The sequence below is a fragment of the Canis lupus genome, chromosome 8 (assembly GCF_003254725.2).
Source record: "Canis lupus dingo isolate Sandy chromosome 8, ASM325472v2, whole genome shotgun sequence".
Lineage (NCBI taxonomy): Eukaryota > Metazoa > Chordata > Mammalia > Carnivora > Canidae > Canis > Canis lupus.
Window position 1 is genome coordinate 9,334,437 of NC_064250.1, and position 23,255 is coordinate 9,357,691.

The 23,255-nt window shown below is 36.4% G+C and overlaps 1 long non-coding RNA gene across 3 annotated transcripts; it reads left to right on the forward strand.

The window, feature by feature from the left end:
• Positions 1-2,421: 2,421 nt before the first annotated feature.
• Positions 2,422-22,974, forward strand: LOC112656852 (uncharacterized). Of its 3 annotated transcripts, XR_003134706.3 has the most exons (6): positions 2,422-2,560; positions 6,383-6,477; positions 7,021-7,115; positions 19,952-20,048; positions 21,685-21,879; positions 22,328-22,974. It is a non-coding gene; the product is annotated as an uncharacterized LOC112656852 (long non-coding RNA). The 3 variants fall into 3 exon arrangements; XR_003134705.3 differs by lacking the exon at positions 7,021-7,115; XR_003134707.3 differs by lacking the exon at positions 7,021-7,115 and having other exon boundaries at positions 2,431-2,571.
• Positions 22,975-23,255: the final 281 nt, after the last annotated feature.

Sequence of the window (23,255 nt, forward strand, 5' to 3'; positions counted from 1 at the left end):
CAGAAGCGTAAGGAACCCTCGAGGAAATGGATTTCAGGGTTTCATTATCCATCAAGTTGGATGTGAAAGCTCTGAGGATCTGGTTAGTCGTAGAGAGCATACCCAGAGCATACTGTAATGAAACAGTTGCTTATTTTATCATCTGTGCCCTTGGTCACCTATTTAAGGCAAAGAGTTGGGGGAGTGAATGGGTGCTGCCTTTAGAACAGTATAATGGGCATGAAGAATGCCAGATCTTTAGGGTGAGTCAACTACTAAATGTGCTGAGCATAGAAAGAAAGGAAGTGACAAGCTTAAAGTTTTAAATTCTCAGTTCAAGAGAGTCAAAAAGCCAGGGCGATAAAATGATTACCCTAAAATTAGCTCTCATCTCTGCAGGGCTGATGAAACTGAAAATTAAATGCACAGTCTAATCCTGTGGTTTCTGAATTACGTCAGTTAAATTCAAATGGTACAATGTCTTTTATTGAAAGTTAGGACTTTGAAATCTCAATTGTAGTTGGGATAAATGGGAAAACCCTAAAAACTCAGAGCACTTTGAGTACGTCATTAAGCATCCCTTGCTGGAAGAAATAACTTTTTCTCCAGTATTTGATGAGTTGCCTCTGCCTTCCTTGACAATTATATAAGCACCTTGCCTGGGGCACTTACCTTGCAAGGTGGTATAAATTTCTTCACAACCTATTCCTGATACCCTTCAATGCCTTAGCCCCATAATTCATGTCAGAGTCTATAATGCCCCAAGAAGCCACTACAAAATTAAACCCAGGTGTAACAAGCTTATACACCAAAAAGAAAGCAGTATTTTGCCAAGTTATGTTGGCAAATACCCACAGGAATATATGTGGGAATGGATTCTTAAGTCCTGAACCAGAACAAATGGAATACAACTACATATTGACGCAAAGTTTTAGATATAGGTTTAGAAGAAAGGAAAATTTGTGATAAAAACAAGCAAGCTGACACAACTGTCTTTGGAAAGTATGCAGTACCTGTTCTCAGCAGGCTGAAAACAATGATGGAGATGCTGCCACTACTATGTGCTTCATTAGCAGTACTTAACCCATGAAGCAATAATCAGAGTCATTTGACACACACCACTTCGCCTTGCTGATTGATTAGAAGATCCTTGGGTTTTAAAAAGTTGTGTACCCACTAAGGCCCCATTTTATCTGGGTAAGAAAAACAAACAAAACCACACAGCAACAACTCCACCTGGAAAATGGATTCCAGAATTGTGCCTCAATGCCATGGCTCCCTGAATCAATCCACAGCCCAGAATTTCTTGAATGAAGAGGAGGCTGGGAATTCTTGAGGATGAACCCAATGATGACTTTGTCTTAGACTGGGTTCCCTCAGAAGCAGACACTGAATTGAAGATTCCCATGCAAGTAGCATTATTTAAAAAGTGCTTCTAAGGAAAGCTGGAGGCTGGACTGGGAAAAGGAAAGGCCAAACCAGGTGCAATTTCAGGCACCATCCTTGCCTCAGCCTGACTCTGAGGGATCCCTGGAGCATAAATTGGACCTCAGAGTTTGTTCCAACTCTGGGCATGGGGGCAAGGGAGCTGAGCTTTCATATTTTTTGTACCCACGGACATTGGCTAATGGTTACCCAAGGGGTCCAGAAGGATACTTTCAGGTAGTTTGATTCTCTGCACCTGCAGGCTCAAAGTGACTCCATTAGTCCACAGGCAGTTTCTAAAAGAATAATTGCAGATCCAGGACATTCAGAAAAATGGTAGGAAATCTGAGTAGATTTGTGTGGAGCACGCACTATGCCCATTAGAAACATATAGATCACTACAAATATTACTGTTAGCATTCCTCCAAAGGACCTGAAACACATATTAAACTGTGCTCTGAGGATTTTGTGATCAGGTGATCTGACCTAATGCTAATCCCTGAGGCCCAGAATATGCCAATGTTCCTCTGGGCAAAGATCTTTATGAGGAAAGTGGGGGGGCAAATGAGAAATAGAGTTCGCGCTTGAATTCATAACATCATGGGATCGGGGTCTGTGAACACATCCTGTGGGTATTCTCTCAATTCCTTAATTTCTTGTTAGAATATATATCCTCAACAACTAGTGGAATCTGTCTACTAGCTACTTAACCTATTGGGGTAAGGGCTATTGGGGTAGAAACAGCCAAATGAAAGTCATGGGACATCTTACTCCCCTTAAAAATTATAAAACAAAAGCAATTTTGCATTTTTTTTGAAGAATCTCAGAAGTTAGTACTTCTATCAAAGACTGGAAAAATTCTGGATCAGTGATTTCTATTACATCCCTATACAACCCTCCTCTAGTCTCTATAGATAATTCTTGAACAATTACAGTAGTTTATTGTAAGACAAATCCAGTAGGAACTGCTATTCTATATCTGACTTTGTATCTGCTGTTCTATAACTGCCACTTCCTGTAGTTGCCTCTAGACCATTCCAACCAAGATGCCCATGGGTGTCATCTAAAACCACAATCGGGCCTACAGAGTAGCCATCCTTGCCTCAAATGGAAGTGATAGATACTTCAATGGGTTTAACAGGCCCTACAGGCAAAAGTAAGTTTCAGGTACATGTGGTGTTTACTCCTGCTACGCAGTGTTTTGTCTCTCAATCTACAACTATGGCCTCCATAAGGAATTCCCTTTTGTCGGTTCACTGAGCAGGGTAAAAATTGGATCCAGTATCTTTGACTTTGTAGTGAGTATTGGCATCAGGCAGGAATGTACTCTGTAACTACTCAAGGGTGACCTGAAGAACAAGAGAGAGGGGAGATATTCAAAATGGACAAAATTTCAAATGGTGAATCTCATGACCCACTTTTCCTGAAAGAAGTGATGTCCTGAGTTATGGATGTATATTGATTCATGGCTAGATATCTATATTTTAAGGGACTTACAAGGAACAATATTGGAAAATATATGGCAAAGAAGCTTGGGGAATAGGTATATGGATGGACAGAATGTGGGAGGGGAAAAAGAACTGTGTCTCATTTGAATACTCATTAAGATACTTTGGCTGAGAAAGAGGTTTTCCATAATCAAGTGGTCAAACTGATCTGCTTTGAGTCAATCAGCCATTTCCCTCAAAACCAAGGCTGAAAGTTATGGAGGCTATGCAGTCTCAATGAGATAGTCTTTTTAGCAAGGCTGACCTGGCTAATGCCACTTCTATGTACCCAACTTTCCAAAACAATCAGCATAAGCCCCTGATAAATTATATAATTGGATAGGGAGGATAGCCACCCAGACTAGTTTAATTGTGTAGGAAGTAATTTATCCTTTCTGAAATAGAGACTTATTCTTCACTGGATCTGCCTTCCCTTCCCTTCCCACCATGTTTCTGCCAGCAACATTTTTTCTGTGAATGCCCTTGTTCACTCTCACAGTATTTCACACTTAGGTTTTAATCCATACTAGGTTACCTCCAACAAGACAACCTATTTAAGGACTGCCCTCCTGTTATCGTGTACCTTATTACTTACAATCTATGGGACTTAGAAAGGTTGACTAGCCTACTGAAGATTTATTTATAGTTTTAGTTGGGTGTCCACATCTTGGTAGATTGAAGTGCTGTCTTATAGGATGTTGTAAGCTTTGAATCAGCAACCAAAAAATGGTTCTATTTCTCCTATAGCCAGGATACATGGGTTTAGGAAGAATGGGGTAGAATTGGGAGTGATAGATTTCACCATTATACCTGACCATGCACTTTATAAAAGGTTTACTTCTTGTCCTTCCAATGGAGGATTCTGCTGTTTCAAGGTCTTCAGTCCAATGGATAAATACTTTTACGAGGTCACAAAAATGTGGTTTTATTAAATTGGAAGTTGATGTGAGTACTTTTTAATTTTTTGTGTCAATAAAGCAAAGAGAATATACCATGTTGGCTTGGGTAATTGATCCTTATAATTGGAATGAAGGCAGGTAGCTTATTCACTGAGGGCAGGGAAAACTATATCCGAATCTGGAGAAGCCTAAGGAGGCTTCATAAAGCCTTGTCCAGAGTAAAGTTAATGACATATTTTAAATAAAAATTTAAATAAAAAAATTAAATAAAAAATTATAATAACTTCACACAAGCAGGTCTATAAAAGGTTCAGCTCCCTTAAAACCAAAGATTTGGGTAACAAGAACCATAACCAACTAAGATTTTGGTTGAGGGCAAAGGAAACTTGGAATGTATAGTGAAAGCACAAAGTTGTAAGTATCAAATTCAGCTTTATGATTAGTTTCAAAAAAGAAAGATACCTGTAGACACATTTTATTTCTTGATGGTCATGAATATATTTCTATAATAAATCTTCCTGTTATTAACATACAACAACACTTTCCAATGTCTCACCTTTTCCAATATTATTGTATTTTAGCCCCTAGATTAGAAAATACCGAGAAGGAATTGTGAATATATCAGAGGAAAAAAAGACATCACCTAGATCTCATACTTAGCGCTGGGTTAAATAACTGAAGAGAAGCTGGGTTTTCTCTTCATGAAAAAAGTAAAAGCCTTTGAAGTATAATGGATATTTACAGAATATTAGGCTGGAAAATATTGTTGCTGTGTTGTTTGCAAGTTTTATGTGGCAGAGAAATTGATGAATTTATGATTGTCAACTGAAAGATGGTCTGAGATATTTCTCATTTATATCTGCCTATCAAATAAATTGTAAACATCTAATTTGCATTTTGATATATTGCCACATTCTAAGTTCTCCCTTCTCCAGTTTGATCCCTTTTATTTTTTTCTTTTTAAATCCTACATGTCCAAGAGAGTATAGCAGCTAGGGTGGGACACATGGCCATGGTTCATTAATCAGAAACATTCACAGAAGACAATGAAGTGGACGATGTGTTAAAAGTCTCTGTATGGTGATTTTTTTTTTTCCTACTGTAGGTAGTGCTATCTTTCTTGAGATATTGGTGACAGATTTCTTGTCATGCCAGTTCTCAGTTGCATTCTTATTCATTGTTTATAGAAGCCTGTGTAATTTCTTTATTTCTCCGTCCTTCACTTTCTCTTTTCTGTAAGTAGCTGAAATGAATGTCCTGTTTGCAATTAAGAACCTTAACTATACCTTATAAAATACAACGTTTGAAGCTAATCTTCAAGAATATATAGCATTAGAGGGGAGAAACAAAGGACTTTTCAAACATCTCCTTTGTTTGATCCTTGTTATAGCATTCTGTAAATTTATTTCTCAGATTGCTAATCTTGTATAACAGAACAATGATGAGAGATAGCCACAAGTTTCTCACCATGAGCCTTTTTAAAGCAAAATATGAGATGGAAATATTCTCTTTCTTGGCCACTGTTTATATTTCCAAATAATTTTTAGACTGCAATTTGAAGGCATGACTAGGGCAATCATTACCTCTTTTAGCCTCATTATAGTACTAGGTAGAAAGAATAGAGGAAGAATGACAGAAAATGCAAAGAAATCACATTTTTAAAAAAATGACTTAGGAAAACTTTTGGAAATCAACTTATGGTGGTCATGGAATCAAGTTATTTGACCATGGAAGAAAGAAAATAAAAGGAAAGAGGACTCCAGAGGATACAAGTTGATTAACTCACTGTGGCAGATTTAAGCAAGACACAAATTCTTTGACAATTCTCTCATTGCTTTTGCCAATAAAGTATGGTGGAAGTGATGCTATTCCAGATTGAGTTGAGAAATGAAAGATGACAGAGAGAGAAAGAGAATTTCTGGGCTTGTCTTTAGATATTCCAGTCCCCAACAATTAGAGTCTCAAAGTCATCCAAGACAGAGGATAAGAAAGCCATCTACTTTGCACTTGCCCAAAATCCTGACCCGCAGAATCATGAAACAAAATAGCAATGAATTGTTTTTTCTTAATTATCAAATTTTGGAGTAGCTCATTACGCAGCAAAAGGTAACCAGAACATCACAATATCTTCATTTGTTTCTTCAGTAATTTACATATGCTGACTACTATGCAGTATACCAATCTCTGGGTTTAGTAAAGTCTTCCCCTTCCAGAGAAAGTAAATGAGTACAAAGCTATTATGAAAATCAGTTTCTTTTTCCTCCAGCCAGGCCTCTGTCCACTTCCCTATCCTGCCTCTAGGGAAGTCTTTAAAAGGCGACTCAGGAGGTGAGTCAAAGTACTGACTTGAAAGATTGTTGTCTCAGGCAAAGAAAAACAACGAGAAAAAAATATTTCGTGGATGAGAGTTTCAATTAGAATATTTTTTTCTGACGGGGACAGCCTCTGAAATGATAGGGAGGAGGCACAACTCTCATGATTATGTTTTAATCTTGTAAAAAAGACATTTTTTTAAGTCATGCTCTACTTGCAGTGTTTAAGGTTGCAAAATAAACTGATATGACAAGCTCATATTTCATTTATTCTGTCTAGAAATGAAACACCATCTAAAAACTGCCAGAGCAAGGTCAATGCTTTCCTATGAAGTCCTTAAGCAGAAAACTTATCTTGTGACAAATATTTGGATGGTAAGTCTTCATTTCTAACTTCTAAAGTTTATTTTATAGAGAGCCCTTAATGATAAATTACTACACTCCAAGGTCAGCTTTGTTTCCACTTTGAATGCTCACCAAAGACTATAACAGAATCTGAGAACACAGATTCTGCAACTGTTTTAGAAGTTGTTATCTGGAATAAAGCTACACAATAAAAAAAGAGACATTTGTTTATAAATGATCCAATAATTTAAAAGATGCTCTCATCATTTCTACTTGCTCTTAAAACACAAATATTTGGAAAATAAAAATTTAAAAGACATTTTACTACTTTAAATGTTTTACCAATAGCTCTTATTTGGCCAGTTTCTTTTACTCATTATCTATAGAAGAAGTAGAGGATTACTTTGTGAGTTCTTTTTATATATATATTATCTTTTGAATTTTTCTCCTTACACTTCATTCATTCTTCATTCTGTCTCATTGAGTGACTTCATTCCTTCACTTGCAAGCATGATTATTTTGGTACGTGCATTCATTTAGATGATCCTTATTTGAATTTGGCTAATTTTTCAGACACAACTGTTCACCTCATTGCAAGTTCCTAGAGATGAAGCACCGTCTTTTCTGATGATTCATATATGATTAAAACTACAAACATCTGTTGCAAGGTTTTTAATTTACTATTTGTATATGTTCATGTTTCAATTACTGTAACTTTACGAATATGTTTTGATATTAGTGAGGTGATTTCCTTCTCATTACTCTTCTTTATTTATATTTTTTCTTGCAATATTTGCTTAGGTGTTCTTCCAGAAGCATCATAGAAGTACTTCAAGATTATATACAAATTCTGTTAAGATTTTTATTCAAACTAAATTTAGCATATAAATTAACTGGGGGAAAATTGATATATTGACAATATTGAATCTTACCAAAAAGCACAGTAGGAAATACATGCCCATTCATTTAAAATCTCTTTTTCTTTGGTAATATTTTCTATTTCTATTTTGCTTTTGTTTTCATAAGAATTCCATGCTTTTTGTTTTTTGTTAATAGCTGACATTTCCTTGGGGCACTGATAGGATAATCCCTTTACCTCCGAGTACATTTTTGTCTTTTCAAATATTTATACCCTTCATTTTCTCTTTCTCATTCACTTCCTCCACCCTTCTTCTCCTCTTCTACTTCCTCTCTCCCTTCCCTCTCTCTCCCTTTCTTCTCCCTCCTTCCTTCCTTCCTTCTTCCTTCTTTCTTTTTTCTCTTTCTTTCTTTCTTTCTTTCTTTCTTTCTTTCTTTCTTTCTTTCTCTTTCTTTCTTTCTTTCTTTCTTTCTTTCTTTCTTTCTTTCTTCTTTTCTTTCATTCTTTCTTTCTTTTCTTTTCTTTTCTTTTCTTTTTTGGTTTGTTTCATAGCATTACCTTGAATTCCAGGAAAAAAATAAATAAACAGAGATGGTGATGCAGGCTATGTCATTCCTAAATTTAATTTTAATATAAATGCTCCATTAAATGTAAGACCAGCAGTTGGTTGGAAATAAGAATTCATGATCACCTTGTTAATTTACCTTTCCAGTTCAGTAAAATTTTTTTCAACATTGTTCTGGATATGAAACTTTTTTTTTACTAATACAAATTAGCAGTTTTTCCTCTCACTAATCTACCTTTTCCTTCATCAATCACTTTGAAGGATATTTTCAAGTTCATTGAACATTTTATTCTATTTAGGACTTTTGAATTGATATCCATAAATGAATTTATTAATTGTTTTTTTCTAATCTCCTTAGATGGTTGTGCTCTCTTTCTACCTTCTTAGACTTTAATTCATTTTGGTTAATAATAGATACATTTAAGCATTGCTTTAAGTTTGATTTCGTACCCATGAGTTTTCGTACATAATATATTTTAATTATATTCTAAATGTTTCTCAAAATCTTAAAGCAATACCTCTTTAACAACTATAAAAATCTCAAGGCACCTGGGTGGTTCAGTCAGTTAAGCATCTGCTTTTGGCTCAGGTCATGATCTCAGGGTCCTGAAATCGAGATCCTGTTGGGGGAGTCTGCTCCTCCCTCTCCTTCTGCCCCTCCCCCTACTTGTGCTCTCTCTCTCTCTCTCAAATAAATAAGTAAAATCTTTTAAAAATATATAAAAATCTTATGCTTACAAATTTTATTTCAATTCTAAAATGAATGAAAAATAAGCCCTTCCTCTACTGTGAATTTCTATTTTAAATACTTTGTAATTTAACTACTAGAGCAAATTTTTTTCCAAGTTGCCTATGGTTAAACTTTAAAACATTAATGTTTATAGTTATTGCAGTGTGGTCATAATATGTGAACTATATTGAGTGTTTTATGGCTTATTAAAAGATAAATAATGTGAATGTTCCATGGATTCTGAAAAGTGGGCTTCTCAATTATAGGACAAAAAAGTGACATATTTATAATTTCTCAAATCAAACTTTCTAATTATACTATTCACATCTGTACCTTATTCATATTTTGCCTTAATTTGTTGCAGACTGATGGAGTGGTGTGGTCTCCTTCTTCTACTGCATTTTTCCAATGAATCTTTGTATCCCTGAAAAATTTTCTTTAGATATTTTTACACTTTCTGTACTTAAAGGTCCATAACTAACATCTCATTGTGGGTTGTATATTTTTCATTGTTTTCTCTCTTTTGCCTTGAATTCTATAAAAGCTGCTTTTTAAAAAGTTTGTGTTTTCTGATATATTTTTCTGCCCCTTTAAAGACTAAGCTCTCAGTTTCTATAAGGGGTAGTTATCTATTATTGCATATCTATTAATTAAAACCATCTTGGCCCAAATACCAGAATATATAAATTATGTTTACAGAGGAAGTAATAAGAAAAAAATATATAATGGCATTTATTTTAATTCTTTATTCCATATGAAAATCTTTTTTATAACACCAATACAAATAAACCATGAAGTTCCAAAAAAATATTTTTTTTATTGAGAAAGTTTAAGCTCTTACACATTTTTAGTTATGCATTATCTATATATCTCTTTAGTCAGCTTGAATTTTACAAACGTCTCTCCTTTTGGGTTCCCTATCCATATTAGGCTCCTTGTTAGTCTAATCTATTACTTTTTGACTGAGATCATTTTATTAAAATATGATCTTTATATTACATAGCTTTTTTTTTTACAATACTCATTTTTGATATTAGTTTTGTAATGAAATTTTGAGTTATTCATAATAACTTAGTTCTATTTTTGCCTAGTTTCATTACTTGTCAGAGCATATAAATTCTTACAAGTTCCCTATTCTCGAGCTACTAATTTTGCTTAATTTTTCAACTGAATTAAGTACATTTTGAGGGGACCTTTTTTCCTTAAAAATATATGAAATTTCTCTTTTCAAATGTATTGATTATCTCAGAATGTCTCTTTGCTACCTTAACTTGAGCTTAACTTCTCTTTGAATCAGAGGGCACATATCTCCAAGTGTTAAAAAGTTCCTCTTTAGGGGGCACCTGGGTGGCTCAGTGGTTGAGTATTTGCTTTTGGCTCAGGTCATGATCCCAGGATCCTGGGATTGAGTCCCATATCAGGTTCCCTGCAGGGAGCCCGCTTCTCTCTCTGCATGTGTTTCTGCCTCTCTGTGTGTGTCTCTCATGAATAAATAAGAAAAAAAAAGTTCCTCTTCACTCTTGAGAGTATAGACATCATGATATCTAGACGTGCCACAATTTTTCTCTTAATTGCCCCATTTGGAGGCCTAGATTCAGGATCATGGGAGACCATGATATCTCCCCTGCCAGATAAGTACTGGAGGCCTGGATTCAATTACCGTCCAACCTGAGGTTTCAATAGCCCTTTGAACCCCCTGAAGAATCCTCTCCGTGACCTTAGTGAGAGTAGTTTTTGGTAAAGCACTAGAAGCGGAACCAAGATTGTAAAAGGACTAGGAGAAAATAAATGATGAGGAAATGAACTTAATATAGACTATACTGTCAAAGAGGCTGGTTGGTGAAAGAAATGAGAAGAGCAGAAATGCTAGAGGAGAAGACGGTTTGAGGAAAGATATTTCCAGAATGAGGGAGACCTTTCCATGCCTTAAGAAAGAGAAAAAAGAGATTGTAGAGCAAAATAGGCAGAAAATGCTCAAGAATGGGGTAAAGCAATATACCAGAGATCAGCAAAGAAATTAGCACAATTCCCAAATATGTGCTTTGAGATGCTGAGGATGCATATTTTTCACCAAAGCTTGTCTTTTGTAAATCTCTAGAGTCAACTGGCAAACCTCAACTCTCAGAAGTTCTAGATTTGAAATAGGTTCTACTTTTTAAAAATTGAAGTATAATTGACATGCAATGTTATGTTTTCAGCTGCATAATATACTGATTTGACAGTTCTGTACATTTCTCAATGTTTACTATGATATAGTCACCATGTGTCACCATACATTATTACAGTATTGTTGAATATGCTCCCTATGCTGTATTTTTCATTTTTTTCATCTTTCATCTGACTTATTCATTTTATAACTGAAAATCTGTACCTCTCAGTCCCTTTTTTCTATTTTGCCCAGCCCCCTACTTCCCCTCTATCCACTTTTTTAGTTAGACTTCTACAACAGGATTTTTTAAAAGCCTAAAATTTTATGATTAAGAGTAAATAATGCCATATTAATTATGTACATCTTCTGATTTCTGGTGTAATTTGACAACTTTCCTCTTACTTCTTATTTTTATCCATGAGCAGGAGAAACCTGTCTCTAGAGATGATCTTGACATAGTCTCTACCATATAGTTGAGCCTCCAAGCTGTAAAGATAATTAAAGGCAAAAACTAACATTATTGTTTTTATTCATAACTGTATTTTTTCATAAAAAAAGTTCAATAAGCAATGGTGCAATTGATATTAAGTGGAATACTTTTCTATGAATATGTCCCTTTCACCTTAGACCTTGTTATTAAAGGATTTTTTGGTCTGTGTATTTTAGTTGGTTTAAAATCACTTTCCTTAAGTCCTAGCATATATACATGTGTTTATGTAAACAGATACAAATCTTCTCCTTTAATGAAAGTAATAGTGTAATGAAAAAAATATTTATTAGCTGTACATAGGCATAGCACCTGTGGTTTATACTTGTCAACATTGAAAATACAAATGCATAGACTGAAGAGCCAGATATCAATAAAAGTTAAAATCAGCACTAGTCTCACATGCATTACTACTCAAGTATTGGACTAAATGGCTTATTCTATATGGTCACAATTCCCCAATTTGCATATGCTCATATTTGCATTGTTATGCATGTTTTAATAGCTGATTAGAAAGCTCAATTAAAAGAAATTACTAATTTAACAATTATTTCAAATAAATTATTTTAAATATTGTCTAGTGTATTTGAAAAAGAAGATAAACTTGAAGCCATATGATTTCAGAAGGAATCATTCTCAGGTAGTTTCAGAAACATTAATAGTCTTAGGTTTTTAATTTAAATGGACATATAGTCCTTAGAAGCAAATCTTCAGACTAAAACAGTGTACTTTTCCATTTGTATTTTATGAGGTTATCTGGCTTCAAGCAGTACCAAGGCATTCTCTCTAGAAATAGGGTTGTATTATTGAAGCTAAATTTTAAAAAAACATAAAAATAAATGTGATTTAAGGAATTCATTTAATATATTTACCTTAATCTAGGACTGGCAGATAAAGAGATTCATTAAAAAGTATACAATATTAGGGACACCTGGGTGGCTCAGTCTGTTAAGTGTCCAATTCTTGGTTTCGGCTCAGGTCATGATCTCAGGTTTGGAAATTGAGCCCTACATCAGGCTCCACACTCAGTATGGAGTTTGCTTGAGATTCTCTCTTTTCCTCTCCCACTGCCCCTCCCCCACTCGTGTGCACATGTATACATGCACGCACACACTCTCTGTTTCTCTAAAATAAATAAATGAGGGGATCCCTGGGTGGCTCAGAGGTTTAGCACCTGCCTTCGGCCCAGGGCTGATCCTGGAGTCCTGGGATCGAGTCCCACATCGGGCTCCCGGCATGGAGCCTGCTTCTCCCTCTGCCTGTGTCTCTGCCTCTCTCTCTCTTTCTCTCTGTGTGTCTCTCATGAATAAATAAATAAAATATTTAAAGTAAAATAAAAATAAAATAAAATAATTAAATCTGAAAAAAAATTCTCTCCTCTCTCTCTCTGCCCCTCCTCCCCACTAAAAAAAGTATACAAAATTAAGTTTATATTGCTCAAGTGGCCATAACTAGTAACTTACATTTTTCTAATTATTTGACTGGGATGAAGGAAGATAAAGAATAATCTAGCTATAATATTTTGCCAATAAATTCAAGAACTAAAATTAAATTCCCTACTTAATCTTTGTTTTTTTGGCTCCTCAATATCCCAAAAAGATATTTTGCAAACTAAATAAGATAGGTGCAGACTATAATGGAAATGAGTTAAAATAATCACAAGTTTGCTATAAAAAATTTAGACTAGAAATCATAGGTTTTACTCCGTCACAAAAATAAAGCAAGGCAAAGACCATGAACAAAACAAAAGCATGAATAGGGTGCAGTTTTCCGACAACTAGAACAGATTAAACAAAACATGTTTATTTTTATAAGCATTTTCACAGCTCAAACAACCTAAATTTAAAGGATCACAGGCCCTTCTTACAAAGTAAAATGCAGACTCTAAATGATGACTAACTTGTGGAAATCTAAATAAGGAAATTGAAACTTAAAAAGTTTTGGGACCAATAAATTATGTCTCAGGAGAATGCCCTGAAATTTCTCCTGCTATATTAAAATACATTTTACATATATGTGTAACATATATTAGTAAATTTTCCTTTTCTGTTGGTTTATAAGACTTCAGATTTTAACAAGAGAACCAAAGGTAACATTATACAATGCTAACATCACAATATATTTTGAATTCAACAGACTAGTAAGCATGATCACATCTCCCACCCCGCCTTCTGTCAAACTCTAACTTTCTAATTCTTGGTAAACAAATGAACTGTGCCTGTCTATTAGTACGTCCCATAGAGAGTTCTGTACATGCGAGATAAACTGAATTCTGAAGGGGCAGTGATGCTAGCAGGTGTCACATCAGACTCTGACATTAACATGCTAAGAGAAGGAACAAAGATACTCCAATGTGTTTAGTGATCATGTGAAACTGGATGGTCACATTGCCAGTAAGACTGGTTCTTCCTTTCTATTATTAATTTTTTGTTGTTGACTCATTGAGTTTGTTGGTTCGTTCATGAATATAGTGGATTATGCTCCGGAGAGACCAAGCAACCATCCCTGCCTTCATTACCCAGAGTGGCCTGGAGATGAACAGTGGGTCTAGGTGCTAAATCTGAGCTCTGTGTGATCTTCATAAAGTCAGTATTCTGACTGATACCCAGGTTCTCTATTTGTAAATGAAACCAATCACCTAGATTACTTCTGAATGGTGCTTCCAAATCTAAAGTGTTCCAAATGAATAAAGTCATTCCAATTTATACAAATGCAGGGTCAGCATACAGGCTTTAGAATGTTAAGAGGGACATTTATAGCACTTCAAGGACCCAGGTCATCAGAGATATCTGTATTCTGGAACTTGCTGAATTTTTCAGATATTTACAGCAGCAAGTCAAATAAATTTTAAAACTGACAATTCAACAAAGTTGTCTCCTCTAAAATACCTTCTTCCAAAAAGATATGAATTCTCATCTTTTCGGTATGGTATGAAATGAGTAGAAAGCCAGTCCCATAGAGCCGTAGTCTGTATATTATAAAATATCACTTTAAGGAAGTGGTGAGGAAGGAGATAAGATTCTGGACACACATTTAAAGTGGGTAATATCTGTCCTTCAACACTAGTCTCTCTGATGCTTCAGCTTTTCTTATCTGCTGTGGTAGGCCTTTCTCCCAAGGACAAGAACAGGTTCGGGGATGCGTTGAGAGACTATCAAGAATGGAAAAGCTAGTGTTTAGCATCAGTGAGGGGAAAGTTCATGCTGTTGAGTACAAGCAAGACCTCTATTGCTGCCTCCTTGGTGCTTTTTCATGGGCTCAGTTAGCAAGTGTTAAGAAGGGCTGGGAATGAAAACTGACTGATATCAATGGGTTATGTCATCTTACTCACTGACTATTAAAAGCTTATTTACCAGTTTATTAAGAGCTCCTCCAGATGCCTCTCCCCCTTCTTCCTTGTTACTATCCTCCTGATGTTTTCCCAGATCCCTGCCCAACATGCTAGCTACTCTTATAAATCAGCATAGACGTGCATCTCAGGTCATCTCTCCTTCCCTACCAAGTAGACAATTAGATTTTCTCTTCTTTTGGAGGATTCTCCTTAGTTACTGCCTTTCAGGCCCACCTCTGGGTGGAGCGATGATGGAGCGGCTGTCTACTTTCTGGCATGCATTAGCATACAGGGCTAACCCAGGGATACAAGTTAAGAAAGAAGTGGCAAAGCAGTAGAAGCAGATCCATGGGGTTCTGAGCTACCTACTCATTCATTCTGTAGAATCTTCCAGATTTGCTAAATCTCAGTTTCATACAGACCATTTTCATCTGACAATGAAATACTACTGCAGATGTGCAATTTTATGATTCAGTAGATGCTAACATGGGCGGTTCAGATTGCATAGTCACTCAATTGCTCGTGGTCAGATCTTTAGTCTCCACTAAAGCAGGCCAGCAGTTGACTTCCAAATGGAAAATGGTTAATGGTAGAAGAAGACATGATCTTACTGTAAAATCCTAGGGCTTTCCCATCAGGGTTTATCAGATCTTCTCTGTCTGCCAAAATCTCTGGGATACAAATCAGACTGCTAGGTGATCAGGCTTAGATGACAAGGTAGTTTATGCTGCCCTGCTGCCCCTGCTGCAGAATACTTTTATGCTCTTAACACCACTCAAAACTTTCTTATGGATTACTCAGTAAATAAATTGGAGCCATATGTCCAAATGCAGCACATGTAGCCCCCGTTATTCAGAGATACATGAAATTGTGCGTCTTTGTGCCTCTCATTTTAGGAAGATTGTCACAAAAACTCCAGACTACACAGAGGCCTAGAAACTTCATTTTTGTGAGGGACACAGCACTTTTGTGGGGTTCACCTCCTCTCTTTTACCACATACATATTTTAGTAAAGCATGTGGGGTGCGTGCTATTTCCTACTCACCAGATCAAATGGGCCTAAAAGGCCTGACAGGGCTGCATATGTAATTGGCACCACAGCCTTGCAACCCTGAGTCAGGCGGCAGGCTTGATCCTTAGCCATATCCATTCTGCAGCTATAAAGAATAAAACGTTCCTTTATACTAACCATAATGGCTTTGTGATTTTCCTTTATGCAATGACTTTGGCATTCAAGTCCCTCAATTTGTCTTCACTTTATGCACTGCAGAGAATAGTCAGAAATAATCAGCTCAAGCCACAATTATGTGCTCGCCATTGTGCCCAAAGTGATCACGTGTCCCAGTCACTTGGTCTTCCAATATTCTGCCTCCTACCTACTCTCTGTTCCACACCACCATACGTGATAATTGGAGTAATAGTGATGCACTATATCCATGAATTCTTGCCATATTTCCCTATAGCAAGGAGGTTATCTGCTTTCTTCATAAATGTGTTAGCAAATCAGTTACAAAATTCCATTTTAAAAGTTTATTTCCTGGGGTCATTAATACCAGTTACTTTTTTTAGGATCCTAGAAGGCAACAGATGTCATTCTCAAAAGAAGAAACTAAAGCAAACTTAATAAAGAAACTATTTGAAATTTGTGGGCAAGGTTAAGGGACACCAATAAGAGATGGCAATGGTCCATTGGGCTAAAAAGAGCAGGAAACTATACATATAGTTTTATAACTTTTGGTATAATTTGCTTGTCTTTGGAAAGGATATGAATAAAATGTATGCATGCTTACTTTGAATGTGGAAGAATGGATTATATTCCATAACCTGTAACAGAATAACTTATTTGCATTTTAGTGATAGGCCACAGAATGGTCATAATTCTAACATCAGTAAAAATGCAGCAATGCAAAATGACATATGAGATTTAAGCAAAATGAGTATATATTAGTATTATTAGAAATGTGGGGGGGCGGTTTGTAGGTGGTCCCTTGAAGATCTGCCTTTTCATTTTATTGATTTCCCACACTTAGAAATATTTGCAAGAAAAGTATGTATGCTAGAAAGTCATTAAAGTCATTTAGTGGGTTGAATGGTAGCCCTCAAAGAGATATGTCCATATCCCAGAACCTGAGAAAGTAATCTTATTCTGAAAAAAAGGTTTTTGGTTTTTCTTAAAGATATATTTATTTGAGGGATCCCTGGGTGGCGCAGTGGTTTAGCGCCTGCCTTTGGCCCAGGGCGCGATCCTGGAGACCCGGGATCGAGTCCTACGTCAGGCTCCCGGTGCATGGAGCCTGCTTCTCCCTCTGCCTGTGTCTCTGCCTCTCTCTCTCTCTCTCTGTGTGACTATCATAAATAAATAAAAATTAAAAAAAATTTTTTAAAAAAAGTTATAAAAAAAAAAGATATATTTATTTGAGAGAAAGAACAAGAGCACAAGAGCAGAGAGTCAGAGGGAGAGGGAAAGAGAATCTCAAGCAGACTCCCTACTGAGTGTGGAGCTTGGGGCTCTCTATCTCATGACCCTGAGATCATGATCAGACCCTAAACCAAGAGTCAGATGCTTAACTGACTAAGCCACCCAGGAGCCCCTGCAAAAGAGGTTTTAGCAAATGTAAATAAGCTAAGAATCTCAAGATTATCCAGTTGGGCCCTAAATCCAATGGAAAGCATCTTTATCATGTTAATGGGGAAAAGACACAGAAAAGAGGAGAAAGCCAAGTGAAGATGGAAGCCAAGAAGTGTCTGGAGCCATGAGTCCCTGGACGAGGTATGAATGGATTCTCCCTAAACATTTTGAAAAGAATATGGCCCTGCCAACACCTTTTCTTTTTTTAAAGATTTTATTTATTTATTCATGAGAGACACACAGAGAGAGAGGCAGAGTCATAGGCAGAGGGAGAAGCAGGCTCCCTGCAGGGAGCCCGATGTGGGACTCGATCCCAGGACTCCAGGATCACGACCTGGGCCGAAGGCAGACACTTAACTACCGAGCCACCCAGATGTCCCCCTGCCAACACCTTGACTTCAAATTTCTGGCCTCCAGAAATGTGAAACAATAAATTTTGTTGTTTTAAGCCACCAAGTTTGTGGTGATTTATTGTGGCAGCCCAAAGAAAATAATACAGTTTCCCATAAGCATTTTACTTCAGCACATTTTTCTGATGAAAATGACACCACGTATTTAGGGCATAAAAAATGATTACGGCATAATTTCTTTAAGAACTCACTTATAGAGGGCAAACAGATACATATACAATTAAGTCACTGTAATAATATTGGGTTAGCAGTATGAGAGGAACACAGGAGAAGAAATTATAAGTTTTGGTGAGACTATTCACAGAATGTCAAGAGGTCTGATGAGGTTGGAGTATAAGATTGCATGATAGAAAGAGACAAGCATGAGACTGTAAAAGATCAGAGGAATAGACTTTCAATGGTTTTGATTACTATTTTTTTAATTTGTTCATGAGAAACACACACGCACACACACACACACACAGGCAGAGACACAGGCAGAGGGAGAAGCAGGCTCCATGCAGGGAGCCCAATGTGGGACTCAATCCTGAGTCTCCAGGATCACACCCCGGGCTGAAGGTGGCGCTAAACCGCCGAGCCACCAGAGCTGCCCTTGATTACTATTTTAAAGAGTTTAGGACTCTGTCTTGTAGGTTTGGGATAGTTAAATTTAAGTGCCAACTCTAAGGGATAGATAGTCACTACCTAGAATTTGATTTTAGATGGATTATGAAGCATATTTGGTTCATGAATTCATCAAAAATGTATTGAGACCACATGTGCCAGTGGTACGCAAGGATCTGGAATTTAGTAGTTGGTAAAGTAGGCACAAACCTTGCCCTCACTGAGCATATAAACTAAAGGGGGGAAAAGAATCTTAATTGACTAGCCATGGGCATGTAGGGAGAGGACATGGGGGTATGTATATGTATTAACCATGTTTTGGGAAGTAGGAGCTATTAAGGGTTTCGAGCTGAATAGTGATCTGAATGTAATTACATTTCACGAGGATCTCTCTGTGTTGTGAAGGATGAATTGGTCTGAGAAGAGACCCAAGACAGAGAAAATTATAAAAGATTATTGTAACAATCTTGGATGAAATGATGAGGATCATAATTAAGAAAAAAAAACAAAAACAAACAGTGGCATTGGGGAGAACGGCCCGATTAGAATTATACTCCAGAAGAAAAACTGACAGGATCATCTTTAGCCTAGATTATTACTGATCTATGGCAATTCTGATTGTAAAAATACCATTACTGTACCTATTACTAAAAAAGAAAAAAAACTATTAAACTATGACACAGTACTTTCTTATCCCTTAGAATTTTTATTTTGTACACATTGGAAAGGCTATTTTGAGTTTTAGAGAGTTTTTAAGTTATACTTCACTCTTCTGAAAAGGAAAACATAAAATAAATCAGCTAAAGCATTCCTAAAACACTTTCACAATTCAGAATCTAATTCTTACAAGTCATTTTCTACTCAGAATTATCAAAATCCATTCTTTCCATACAGTATTGTCCTCCGCAGCAACAAGAGTTCTCCACTATTATTTCTGAGACTGTCTTTGAAGTTATAAGCTTTGATGCTGGCATTTGTTGATCTTATGAGAACATGTCAAAGGAAGGCTTTTAGACAATGTCTAGGATTTATATGCCTTCAAGTGATCCTTAAAATTTTTCTTGACTAAAAGGTCAGGGAATTGCCATTGTCCAGCTATATCAACAAGAATAATTAAGATGTTCATACATGAATGAGCAATGAAAATTATATTAGAACAGTGTCCTGGGCCAACAATAATTAGAAGATGTCATCAATTATGAGATACACCCTTATTTCAGAGATGCGAAAATGAGGGCAGAAAGTGCATGTTAGTGTTGATGAAATATGGGAATGAGGACATTAAATAAGATAAGCAGCACGCAGGTGGTAAAGATCTAAATTAAATTAAATCTTATTGTCATTTCACTAGAAACACAAATGTCATGCTAAGCTCTCAGAACATTATAGAGGAAGAGCGATGGTAAGCATTTTGAATATATGCTTCCTCAAACAATGGGCTAAAATATTTTAGTAAGATTCCTGGGTAAATTTGTTAGTAATTAAGTGTGTGTACATTTGATTGAAATGTGTTCTGAGACTCAGGGTGCCTAGGTGGGCCAGTGGCATCTGACTCTTGATTTTGGCTCAGGTCATGATCTCAGGGTTGCAGGATTGAGTCAGCTTGCGCTAAATGTGGAGCCTGCTTGGCACTCTCTCTCTCCCTCTGCTCCTCCCACCCTCTCTCTCTCTTAAAAAAAAAAAGAAAAAGAAAAAGAAAAAAAAAAGTGTGTACTGAGATTCTCTGTATTTCCTTCCTTAGGTACTTTCACAGGAATTGTGATATGTACTTTCTCTGACAGATCACACTTGGGCCAGGCAGCAGAACCCACAGAAGCACCCCTGGATGCTTTTGTAAGGTACTGAACCTAAAGAAAACAGCAAACCTCAAAGGTGCATTCGCCTGGATACCTTTGACACCTTTAGGTGGTTTTTGTTCTTTAAAAACCATTAAGCTCATCAGAGTCTGTACTAAAAGGTACTTTAAAAATAAAGAAGAATTGCATTTGAAGAATTGCAGTGACACTTTAACCAGAGGAAACCAGTCAAGTAGAAATTTAACCTGTTCTTATTTTCTATTATTTTTTTTAGTTACGTTAGTTGTTTTGCAACTGTTTTATTTTGAACCCATGTATTTCAACTATAGTTTGTGAGGGTTTTGTTTTGTTTTTATAGCAGTGATGAGAAAGTAGTTATTTTTAACTTCAAACTGACACCTTGAAAACATAGTGAAACAGTTTGTCTTTCAGAAAAAAAAAAAAGAAATGAATTAAACAAAAGTGAACCTACAGAATTATGGGAAGGCATGTAACATGCACACTTTGGAGTCATGCAAAACTAAGGCCACCAACACCATGATCTTGCTGTGTGAATTTGGCAAAATATTTAACCTCCTTGAGCTTCTCTGGTAAAATGGATATGCCAATGTTTTGTTTGTAATGATTAAATATGATAACATAAGATTCTTAGTACATGGTAGACAATCAGTAAGTAGTAGCTGCCACTATTACGCTCATTACTTACTGTCGTTTGGCATCACACAGTTTCAGCAGTTAGAGGATTTCTTTATTTTACACGTGGAAACTTCACTATTGGAGTCTAGCAAAGCAACAGCAAGCTCGTTTAGACAAGGCCTGTGTGCTTTGTTATTACATGGAAGCACATGAAACAGCCAATTTTTTAGGCCAAAAATGGCATAACTCCCAACAATTTCATAAGGTCACCACCTAGTAGTATGAGACTTGTTTAGTGTGTCAATTTGTTACATGCCATTTTGCTTTTTGCATTACTGCTTTTTAAAACTGACATGAAAAATCTATCATTGATGGGATGAGAAGTCAATCTGGATAGTGAGGATCTCTGCAGTGTTCTATCTTTCTGGTAGCATTTTATATTTTGACTATTAAATAAGTTGAATAGTTGCTACAGCAAATTAGAAAAATGAGAAAACAGTTCAGAAAAAAAGCACAAAAAAAAAGAAAAAAGAAAAAAAGCACGAGCAAGAAAAATTGATAAATAAATGTGTACCATATTTTCATCTTTATTTACATCACTAGATCAGGTCTAGGGGGTGTTTGTGGTATGATTGAGAAACAGTGGAAAGGTGTCACCCCAAGTGTATCTGCAATCCCGCCCTCTCCTGTGTGCTGAATACATCTCGGTGTATTAAATGGCTTAGAAGCTGAGACTATCTGAAGGGAGACAGGTGCTAAGGAGGGGAGACACTGAAGGTCACCCCAAGACAAAATGTGACACCTGACAATCATCTCATACGTGACACTGCACATTGTCCCATATCATTGTCTGATATTCGTACCAGAGAGCCGGAAGTGAACATGCACGCCATTATGTTGTGGTCTGTTTATCATTCCTGGCAACTGTAAGGTTTCCTTATCCTACTTCCTAAAATTACACTGATATGTCTCAGAGTTACATGTCATTTGCAGATAAAAGCTAATTTGACCTTAGATGCCATCACATTTGTCTTTCCAACAGGATCCTTTCCCTGAGAAGAGTTTTTTGTGTTTTGATGAGGATAAGGAGTAAAGTGCTAGTGATTGAAAAGTGTGCCTTTCCTGCAGAATTTCACGTCCATCTGACTCTAGAAGTTCAAGAAATGAAAACAAATCAATTGTTGACCTCAAGTTTTTCCAATCAAGTCACACTTCAGATGTCTTAACTCCAGTTTAGGTAAGTTAAACAAAGAAAGGGAGGCTTTGTGCCCATGAACTCTCCCTTTCAGGAATTCAATCATTAATAAATAATCACTTTTAATTCCTTGTTTGCCCAGGCTAGAACACAACTCATTCTTATTAGGGTAGTATTTGATGGTAACGAATGACCTCATATGTATTTTTCAAGAAAAAAAAATTGTGTGTGTGTGTTGGGGAATGACTGGATATGCAAGATAAAGATTTTAATTTTTAATAATGAGTGTGTCTCAGGGAAGGGTAGAAAAACTAATGGGCAGTAAACAGAAATGCATGTACAAATACATTTGTAAAATTGAAGTTCAGAATGCAATCAGATTGACATTTTGATGGCAGATGTACTTCCTTTTTAATAACATGTTTACTTCTGGAAATAAAAGTTACTTTTTTTTTCTCTTTTAATAAAACCCGTTTATCTTGTTTTACAGCAGCCAATGGCTCAGAAAGAAATATTTTCTCCAGAATGTTTTGTTCTGGAAAACAGGGTCATTTAAACACTTGATAACCCTGCTAAAGACTTAAGACATTTGCAGCTTATACACAGATGAAAGGACTTTCAACCTTCTGATATTTATGACCATTTCAGCTGCGAAGAGAAGAATACTTGCTTCATTAATTTTTTTTAAAGGAATGTGTTACTTCACCACTGGGTTAGAATGAACATGGATATTTTCCCTGTATTCCGTAAAGCCCTCACCCCTGCTGCTGACTGTGTACAATCTACTGCTTCTCAAAAGTTATTCAGCAATATACTAGACCTGTACACCACACTGCAAGGAAAGAAAGATTTAGGTGGCCAAATGGTTTGAAGACATTGTGCATTATAGTCTCTTTCTCAAGATTTTGTGTAATTAAACACACCAAGAAGCAATGCAGTAAATAAATAAACAAAAACCTTGTAGTTTAATGTGATATCTCCCACATGTCGTAGACCATGAAATATTTTTTTAAAAAGACATATTCTGTTTTCACACCACTTTCTACTTTTCTTCCTCATAATAATGTTTGTTCCTCTGTCGATGGGGCAGAAAATAAAAGGAAAATATCAATATATGCTTAATAAACTGCCTTAGCAAATGGCTATAATTTCTGTGTGTTCTCGTCATCTTTATGTAAAACAGGTGCTGGCTCCAGGAACCACCCCACCCCACCCCATGAGGAACTGTCCGAGCAACCCCTGGTTTTGATGGTCCACCTGACATGTGAGACTTAGCTGTACCTTTGTGGTGACTAGTAGCTGGAAAGATCATCTTGTAGTCCTCTGAAGCATAGGTTTCTTTGTGCCATGTTGTCCCCTGCAAAGCTACAGCCCGAATCTCACCTATGTACTGAGGCCAACTCTGGAGTTTCCATCTT